The following is a 9,364-nucleotide window of genomic DNA, read 5'->3' on the forward strand; positions in this document are numbered from 1 at the left end:
TTGACCTGGCCAATGAAGAGGGACGGGCGGGCCATGTAATGACCGTGTAATCACGAGACAGAGCGAGCAGGTCTGCTGGCGCCTCTGACCTCGCTGACCAATCAGGCCGCGGGCCGAGGTCGTGAGAACTGCGCCGCGACCAATCACAGCTCACGTCACAACCCAGCCCTCGCTGCCTGCGGGAAGAATCCATGTCCCGCTGAGGTTTCCTCCAAGGCCCAGGATTCTGATTGGGTAGGTCTCGTACTTGGTGGTGGTGCTCCGATCGCTTGGAGCAGGCTCCAAGGGTAGACGTGGTGAGCGACGACACAGCTCCGGTACTAGCCCGGACAGCTGGCAGAGGTTGGAAAGGCCTCCACCGGACCACGGGTTCACTGGGTCCCAGTGTGATGTGGGAGACCGGGGAAGGCGCCAGCAGTGCTGATAACGTCTTAGGGCCCAGGACACAGCCAACTGTCTGGTCAGCTGAGTGTGGTAGAGGGGCTGAGGCGGGGACTATGCTGGGTTGGTAGCCCCAGCCGCTGGTCGGTGTCGAAGCTCTAATACCTTCCCAGGGAGCGATCCCTCACAGTTCTTTTACTTTAGAGCTCTGGAATGTTTTAATCAAGAGAACTGGAAGCTACTCCCACCCTGCCTGAGAGGGCGCACATGTGGAAGGGGAACGCGAGAAATCTGCCTGCGGGCCAACACGGGGCCGCTGAGAGCCAGCTCTCTGCGCAGATGTCCCGCGCATGTGCGCAGGTCCTGTCCAGTGTTGTGTGACGTCACGAAGATGAGTTCCCATGATTCTACACTGGTTTGTTTGTCTGCGTGTACTGTAAACGCTGAACAGCTAATAAAGGATTTTTAGTATGATCTTGTGAAAAAAAAAAAACTTTGTTAGGTACACCTCATATTTTTCCCCCTTGGAAGATGATTCACTTATTTCACTACAAAAATTTGGTTATTGAAAGTATGCATGACGTAAAAACCAGTAAAGAAACAGTAGCGTTTTAAAAAAATAAATCAATTCCCTTTGAATTAGCGAACAGGAGATGTATACGCTCAGGCGCAAATGCAAACATTTTTTTTTTTTTAAGATTGAAAAGTTTCGTAAGAAAATGTCTTTTTTCATCGTACCCGAAGTAACGTTTATCGTTATCCCAGGTATGGATATCCTAGAGTATATACGAGCACAGGTGGATGCTGATCGCAGTGGGGCTAGAGCCAGACTCGTGGAAGCACATATATTTGATGGCGAATGTAGGTACAGTGACACGCTGTAGGAGGGGGGAGGTGTTTTCTCAATATGTGATATTAATAGGTAACATTTCAATAGGGCGTCACGATTTAACGATTTCATGTAATATATGGTACTGTCCCATAACCTATGTATCTTATATTGTTAAGCGTTGTATTGTATATTTTTTATTTTCCTTTTTTCTATTCGTAAGTTGGTTTTTAACCTTTTTAAAAAAAGGAGGAGTTTCTCAATTCGTCTGTTGTTTTTTTTATGTTTGTTACCTCAGAACTTTCGACTGGGTGAACCGATTTTGATTATTCTTTTTGTTTGAGTTAAGTATTAGACTTAGCCATTTTTCCTTAACGATCTTTTAACCTATTTTCTGTACCTGACTTGAAGTGAGTCAGATTGCACATCTGAAGCCTTTCTCCAAGATTGTCTCCGGTGGACAAGCACTCCATTAGAAGTTTATCCGGCGGATTCACTTTGGAGCTCGGGTGGGACGATGTGATGGATTTTGTTCGCCGAAATGTCTTTCCTGGTTCAATTAATTTCTACACAGAGGTTCACTTACCTCCGGTCAGGCCTGACCTCTGTGTGCCTGAGTGTGCACATGTGACTGTGGCACCCAGCCAGGCATGTGAGAGAACCGGCCGGCGCTCACACGAACACACGCAGTCACACTGCTCCAGCGACCGCCCGCTGCTAGACAGTGCCATGTCACGCCGCTGGGCATGTGTCGTTTTGCCTAAAGGCGTTTTGCCTAATTTTAGGCCAAACCCCGTTTAGCAAAACGCCGTTAGGCAAAACGCTGTTAGGAAAATCGCCGTTAGGCAAAACGCCGTTGGCCAAATAGGAGTTTGGCAAAACGCCGTAAGGCAAAATGCCATAAGGCAAAACGCCGTTAGGCAAAACGCCGTAAGGCAAAACGCCGTAAGGCAAAACGCCGTAAGGCAAAACGCCGTTAGGTATAACGCCTTTAGCGAAACGCCGTTAGACATATCGCGGTTAGGCAAATAGCCGTTAGGCAAAACTCCAATAGGCAAAACGCCGTTGGGCAAAACTCCGATAGGCAAAATGCCGTTAGGTTAGGTTAAGCAAAACGCTGTTAGGAAAATCGCCGTTAGGCAAAACGCCGTTGGCCAAATAGGAGTTTGGCAAAACGCCGTAAGGCAAAATGCCATAAGGCAAAATGCCGTTAGGCAAAACGCCGTAAGGCAAAACGCCGTAAGGCAAAACGCCGTTAGGTATAACGCCTTTAGCGAAACGCCGTTAGACATATCGCGGTTAGGCAAATAGCCGTTAGGCAAATAGCCGTTAGGCAAAACTCCAATGGGCAAAACGCCGTTAGGCAAAACTCCGATAGGCAAAACGCCGTTAGGTTAGGTTAAGCAAAACGCCGTTAGGAAAATCGCCATTAGGCAAAACGCCGTTGGCAAAATCGTAGTTAGGCGAAACGCCATTAGGCAATTCGCCATCAGACAAAACGCCATTAGGCAATTCGCCGTTAGGCATTTCGCCGTTAGGCAATTCGCCGTTAGGCAATTCGCCGTTAGGCAAAACGCCGTTAGGCAAATCGCCGTTTGGCAAATCGGAGTTAAGCAAAACGACGTTAGGCAAATCACCTTTAGGCAAATAGCCTTTAGGCAAATAGCTGTTAGGCAATTCGACATTAGACAAAACGCCTTTAGGCGAAATGAATTTAGGCAAATCGCCGTAACGAATTCACGTTCAGGCAAACCGCCTTTAGGCAAATCGCCTGTTACTCACGCCGCTACAAGCACACAGTGTGCATGTGGCTGCAGCAGAGGGCCCAGGGTCACGGGGTCAGATGCTGGAGGGGTCAGCGGCGAGCGGTCCCGTCGACTGCCCTTCTCCGGAGGCGCCGTCTGCTCGAGAGGAGCACACTCGCCGCGCCTGGGGTCCTGGGAACAAGTCAAACATGGAAGTAATAACATAAACAATTACAAAAAAAACAGTTTCCGCCATTTTATGAACGTTTCGTTTGATCAGAGCCAGAATGTTTTTTTTTGTAATTTTTTAATTTTATATATTTTTTATTTCTTGTATTTTTTTCTGATTCATTGGTTTTGATTTTTAAAAAACGTGCGTTAGTTTTCTCCGTGTGCTCATGATTATTCCTGCCAATATTTTGTTCGTTTCTCCAAGTTCTTCTGGTCATTCATGGGCGAAGCTTCTGCTGATGTTCTCCGAGTGCTTCTGGTTATTTCTGAGGAATCAATCTCTGCGTGAATTTTTTTTAGTTACTTAATGTAATTTTATTCAGAGTTAAATTGAATAAGTGAATTTCTATTATAAAATCAGCATTTACAATAATTTTAACAGGTGTAATTAAAAAGATAATTTCATTACTCAGTCAAATAATATGCCTTAAGACAGCTGAGAAACTCTATCATGCAAGACGAACTTCCTTCTCCTTGATGTCTAGCGAAGCCCTCCTTCTCTTGCGATCGCGAGAGAGCATCCCGCATCACACATGAAAAATAAATAATATTTACATCCACGCAACATGTGGCTACATCTATTGTTAAGCAGAACTACTTGACCATGAGTCTTTTAAAATAGAAAATTACCTCTCACTGATGAAATATTAAAATTTATATTTAAGTGAATGATCCAATTCAAAACTCTGTGTGCATCTGGTATTAGTCGCAGAAGCTAACATGGACCCTGGTCCGTTGCCTGTAGCTGTATCGGGTGGGTACTGCTGTGGTTACAGCAGCAAGATGTTTGTCCTGAGAAGAATGCTAGACGTCACGAGAATAATTATTGTGTTAAAAACCCACTACGCAAAATATTAAGCTGTGTTCGGTGTAGCAGGTTGTTTACACGACTTGAAAGATTAAAAAGACACGCCAGAACTTGTAAATCCAAGCTCACGAGATAGATGACTTCGATAAAGCCACTACACTACGAAAGAGTGTGCTGTATGATGTAAATAATTTTCCTTGTCTTGAATGTGATTTTGTTCATAGCTCTCTTTATCCCGACAAAGAACTTACCTAAGTTGAAGGATGCTGACGGTTTAAGGAAGACTGAAACCAATGGAAGTATCATCATCCTAAAAAGTGAGAACACATTTAAGCCCATCTCATAATTTAAATAAATAATGAACACTTAAAAAGGAAGCTGGTAGACGACGAAAAAGCTTCGACATCAACGATTTAGAATTCTTACAGTAATTGAAGTGAAGTAAGTGAAGATGCTGACTTCTACGATGATGACGATAGTGACTTTGAGGCTTGTGACAAGACCAAACACTATAATGAAGCACCTAAAGCTGGCAAGATCGCAGACTGTGATAAAGCCCTGAGACCAAAACGATGGAAACGACGTGATAAAATAAATTATTCTGATCAAGCCTATGATGATCACTGGGATGATAGAGATTTTTAAAATGTGACTTACAGACATTCCAGGAAGATGATAACAGAAGAGATTGACTACACGTCATGGGAAGATCCTAACATATTAGTCGACATGTAAAGACTTCTATTTGCTTCGCTCAGGGCAGGAAACTACTCGCACCTCGAGGAAGTAGCCTTCATACTCAAAGAACTGAGGGAACTTGGCTTTATACAATAATGATTTGTCTTGCCTGCATTTGTCAAAAAATAAATTTAAAAAAGTTATATTTTAGATTCCAAAAATGATTGTTTAATTCCTAGATATCTGATTTCTAATCAAGACTGTGTTCTCGCTACTGCGTGTTCAATGTGTGCAGTGCATGTCCAGTGTGTGCATTACATGTTCGTTGCATGTCCATTGTGTGTATTACATGTTCGTTGCATGTTCATTGGTTGCCCATTGTGTACATTGCATGTCCAGTTTGTGTACCATGTGTCTATTGCATGTGTATTGTGCGTTCATTGCATGACCTGTGTGTGCACTGTGTATTCATTGCATGTCCTGTGTGTGTACTATGTGTACATTGCACATCCATTTCTTTTGTTGAATTCATGCCATTTCATTTAATGTGCGAACTCAAGACTGTAGCCCGGACATGATTGGTCTCGTGGCTCGGACTTGCGTGGTCTAAATGCCTGACATTGGACATGTTTGTCGAGTATCTTTGAAAAAATACCTCTCGGTTCAGCGACGCTTGGCCAGAATGAAGAGTTGTTGTTCTTATTATTCATGGCGATGTCTTCTTTTGGTGCTTATGGCGTGGATTCGACTCTGGTAAATGCAGTTCAAAATTTCTCTGGCTGCAAATGTAACATTCTTAAGCTAGTTGTTTTACTCTCGTTCCATTTTTTCGTACTTTGAAGCCATTCCAACAAGTACTTCACATGCACCATGTTGGCGGGATGGTCGCTGCGTCACGTGCCTCGAGCGAGCGGCAGGTAGACGGTCACCCGACACTTGTGCCCGCCTGCAAGTCTCTCCCCGCGCATCTCGTCCGGGCAGCGACTGTCTCCGGCCTTGACAGTTTTTCAAAATTGGTTGTCTGTAAAGTCGGTTTACGGACGATAGTTTAACGTGACAACGTCATAACAAAACACTGATGAAATGATTGCATACTTTTATGAACAAAATTGAATCGTTTTTATTTTAATAATAAAAGAATAAATACTTGAAATTATACTAGTAATCAGATTTTTAAAATGCAAGAATAATTAAACTTTATTGCCGAAATTGTTGTTGTGATAAGCAATGAAAACCACATTAACTTTTCACTTCACTTTATAAACAGTCGACGAAACAGTTCACGTGTACATGACTTGTAATTAATTTTAAAATCTGGTGTTTAGCTATAAAGTTTAAATATAATTATGAACAAGTTTTGATATAAATAAACTGTAATCAAATATCTATCATCAATTATATGATTCACCATAATTTTTTAGTCAATTGTAACATAACCTATTATTACTGCATTCGCCGACAGCGTAACGGAACACAGCGTAACGGAACAATGAACGTAATGGGACACAGCGTAACGGAACAATGTGCGTAACGGGACACTTTTTAGTGCGTGCAGCCGGCGTTCATCGATTTATTAGACGTTGTCACGTCAAAAACTTTGTGGTTAACATGCATGAATTTAAGTACTTTCACTAGTCGTATGTGAATACTTTTGACTCAACATGTATATGTATGTATATGCACTTTTCTGCGACAATCAAGAAAAAAATATTTCAAAGTTAGCGGGTGGGTATCGCTCACATGGTCCTTACCACACGAGTGACTGGTACTGGGTGTGTGATAACTCTTTTCTCCTCTGCCCTATTGTTTAATGTAATGCTGGTGGTTTTTGAGTTATTGTATTCCGGACCTCAGACTGTTGAAAATATAATTAATTTAATTGACTCTCTACTGCCTAGTATCAAACAGCGGACAGGAGTTTAGCAAATCAATAATTACTTTAACAAACGAATTTTTTTTAATGATTTTTTTAATATCTCCCTATTTTTATGGTCAATAAAAACTCATTTCAAATATGGCCGCCATATCGGCTTACTGGAGATAGGTAGACTAGGAACATAAGCCACTTTTAAGATTTTGAACATGCTTTATTAAATATGTGGTTTTGATATAGAATAAATATTTTTTGCATCAGTCAAGGATCGAAGCAAGTCTTTTACGTTATAAAATCAATCATATTAATATTCAATTAATTTTATTAATTTTAGAAGTTTTTCCTAATTTCTAGCTTAAAACTTACAGAATTTCAAGATGGTGGTCCAATTTCAAGTTGATGGGCGTCCTGGAAATAAATTAATACTGCAATCTAGCAGAAAAAATTAAACTAATATGAAGGCAGTTCCCTCTAGCAGACGAGAAAAAAAGTGTTGGCAGCACACTCCAGCAGACAAAAACAAGATGGCAGTCACGTCATCATACTGGCAGACATAATATCTGCGTTAGCATTAGTAAGGTGAGGTCAGACTGTCGCTGACGTCCATGGAGAAAGATTCCATCGCCATTTGTAATCGTTTTCCCTCACCAGGTTTGAACCCAGTACATTTTTATAAAATCTATAACCTAAAATTAATTAAGTAAATTTATTATGATATTCAAAAAAATTATATTAAAATAGGATAATAATTACGAATTTTCAAGATGGCGAACTATTTTTAAAATGACTGGTTATTTTCAAGAATATTATAAAATTTTATTTTTATTAATTTTAAAATTTTGCCGGTTTTTTATTTATTGTGCTCTTTTAAGGGGTTTCAAGTTGTATACGACTCACAATTATAGTCAAGATTTAAAAATAATTTTAAAAAATGTATTTTGAAAGTTTAAGAAATAAAAATATTAACACGCCTTTTAAAATAGGTGGATGTAAAATTCACCAAGGTTTGTATTTGTCTAAGTTTTACGAGTGCCGAAAGAATATTACTTTATGTGTACACATGTGAAAGATGCTTGTTAAAGATTATAATGATAACTGTGTGGTTAAAGATCAAATGCAAAGTTACTGTTTAGAGTTTCATAGGTTCAAATCCGAAAACAAAAAAAAAAAAATCTATTCAATTTTTAACTTAATTAATATGGATCCAATATAAAAAAAATGTTAGCACTAAGAGGGGCCAGCAAAATTAAATAAAAACAAACGAAATATTGGTTTCGGCGGCAGTAGTGCAGCCCGCAGCGACACTAGCGCACCCGGGCACTCAGCCATGGAACTATCGGCACGAGTGCTGTGGCCGATTTCATTGACGTAGGACTTGAAGCTTGAACGCCATGCGAACTTCATGTACTTTAAGGGAACATCTGCAGCACTCCTAACCTCTAATCATCCGTCCACTCTGGCCTCCAAGACGCTGGATTACAGGAGTACGCCACGACTCGCCGATCTTGGCTTCGAGAGGCGGACACGTCTGGAAATGCCCGAACAATCCCGAGAGACAAGCCTCAACTGTGCAAGACACGAGATGAAGGCCAAATATAAACACATTGCCATCGTCTGCGATGTGACAAAGGTTTTCGGTGGCTGATTAATAATAGAATATCTATGACTGTGGGAAATCATTCTGAACTGCAGGTGCGCAGTTTTAGTAGCTTAGTTACAAAATGTGTCTATCGTATTTTCCTAAATCAGTCTCTCGTTGAAATACACCTCATTTAAAAATTCAAATTATTAAGTTCAAAGCTTGCACGTTAAAAAAAAAAAATTACACTAGGCATTGCATTTTCAATTTTTTTCCCATGTTATTTTTTTTCTCCTTTTCGTTTGCAGGTCTCTTGGCTATGTTGATGAGTGCGCCACGGGACTTGTGGTTGAAACCGACCTCTCACTGGTGTCCTTCTCCAGCCGAATGTTTACTTCTAGGGTTTCTTGCAGTCGTGAACTTGACACTGGCGCCGGAGCTGACTTGACCGCGGCGGTGGTTTCCTCTGGCGCGTGTTCCGTTTCCTGCCCTCTTGGCCTCGCATCCATTCTAGTCCTTATGGACAACGAGACCCTCTTGCTCTTTTTAACCGCTCATTTACATTTATTGCATTCTGAGCATTGTATTATGCCTGGCTATAATGAAGGTTACGGCTCAAAACCGAAATGTTTCTGCTAAACCTTGAATTCTAAATCTCATTAATAATAATAATTGGGAAACTATTTTGGGCTTAATTATTGTTATTAATAATATTTGTTACTTTTTGTATGTACCTAATTACTTTGTAAAGTAATCCACCACATGTAGGTATTAACTTTTCTTACATGCATTACATGGGTGAAAATTCTGCAGCAACCATAAGTGAAAGTGATAAATTTTTTTTAAAAGTTTTTAAAAAGTCTCTAAATTATATCATCACATAATGAATCAGAATGAATTTTAGTTAAAAAATTACATTCTGGTAAAAAAGTGAAAGTTTAAAATGACATAACACAATAATTAATTCAAAGAAGGAAGATAAAACATTCAATTTATTATGCCTAATATTATTGTTTAATGTAGACGAATCTCTCGAATACAAACGGTAAAATTAAGAGCATTATCCGTTGGCATTTAGGTTATGACAAAACGAAATTCTGCTTACGTACATTAAAAAGAATTACTGGATCTCAAAAACCACATTTGAAATAATTTCACTTGCTTGAAGATTAAAATGTGTTGCAAACTAATATTCTTGACTTAAAAACACAATTAACATTTTAAATTGTATGCTTTATTA

Source organism: Bacillus rossius, chromosome 13, assembly GCF_032445375.1.
Source record: "Bacillus rossius redtenbacheri isolate Brsri chromosome 13, Brsri_v3, whole genome shotgun sequence".
NCBI classification, from domain to species: domain Eukaryota; kingdom Metazoa; phylum Arthropoda; class Insecta; order Phasmatodea; family Bacillidae; genus Bacillus; species Bacillus rossius.